This window comes from Penaeus monodon, chromosome 19, assembly GCF_015228065.2.
Source record: "Penaeus monodon isolate SGIC_2016 chromosome 19, NSTDA_Pmon_1, whole genome shotgun sequence".
Lineage (NCBI taxonomy): Eukaryota > Metazoa > Arthropoda > Malacostraca > Decapoda > Penaeidae > Penaeus > Penaeus monodon.
In genome coordinates this window covers 1801702-1801933 of record NC_051404.1, presented here as the reverse complement: position 1 = coordinate 1801933, position 232 = coordinate 1801702, and the positions used below count along the sequence as shown (strand labels likewise).

Genomic DNA, 232 nt, shown 5'->3' with positions numbered 1-232 from the left:
CAATTTCTTTAATCCCCAGCTTCATCATCGTGGTTGTTATCACCGCTTATTTATCATTCCTGAACGCAGTCTTGTCCTGATTACGGCTATAATTACTATCATAATCCCATGTGTTCTATATTGAAGATATTATTGTTAGATTGCAGTATATATCCGATCACTTTCCTCCATTCTGAGTTAGCGTCATTAATCTACTGGTCATTCCCAGAATTTATCTAATCACAATCGTCAT

The 232-nt window shown here is 35.8% G+C and overlaps 1 protein-coding gene across 1 annotated transcript in view; it reads left to right on the top strand.

Annotated features, from left to right (window-relative positions):
• Positions 1-232, top strand: part of LOC119584951 — a 7647-nt gene that overhangs the window by 2586 nt on the left and 4829 nt on the right. The gene's annotated exons all lie outside the window — the stretch shown is intronic.